Raw genomic sequence first — 561 nt, 5'->3', positions numbered from 1 at the left:
GACACCTACAAAATAGATGGTAAGTTTAAAAGCTGTGCAACATGCTCTGCTGCCAATTCTTTGTGAATTTAGCATATATGTATCAACACATGTAGTAAATTGGCATCAAATCAGGCTGAATCAACAGAAGGCAGGCTAGTAAATTGGCAACAGTTTCTTAGAAAAATATTATATAAGAGAACGTTACCAATAATATTAAGTTCAATATCATTATAAACAGTGATAAGATGAGATGTTAACAACCTTTCTTACACAATTGTTTTATACTTGCACGGCTTTTGGCAGCAAACGTCTACATTATTTTTGAACAGCTTTCGTACATGTAAAACATTTATAGAAAAAAAAACATTGTTACAGAATAGGCATGCTCATCCTCTGTGGGACAATTTCTCCAAGCGTCCAGTCTCTAGTCTTAATGGCGTAAGCGACGGCATTTTGCAAGAGCAGACATATTGGAGTATGACATTTATCTTTTTATTTGTAGTAAGTATTCCATAAAAGGTATTTTTGTTCGCAGTTTATTTTGATATCAATATTCGTACAACTGTTTAAGACGTACAT

This window comes from Mercenaria mercenaria, unplaced genomic scaffold (assembly GCF_021730395.1).
Source record: "Mercenaria mercenaria strain notata unplaced genomic scaffold, MADL_Memer_1 contig_1102, whole genome shotgun sequence".
Taxonomy (NCBI): Eukaryota; Metazoa; Mollusca; class Bivalvia; order Venerida; family Veneridae; genus Mercenaria; species Mercenaria mercenaria.
This window is presented reverse-complemented; position numbering follows the sequence as displayed.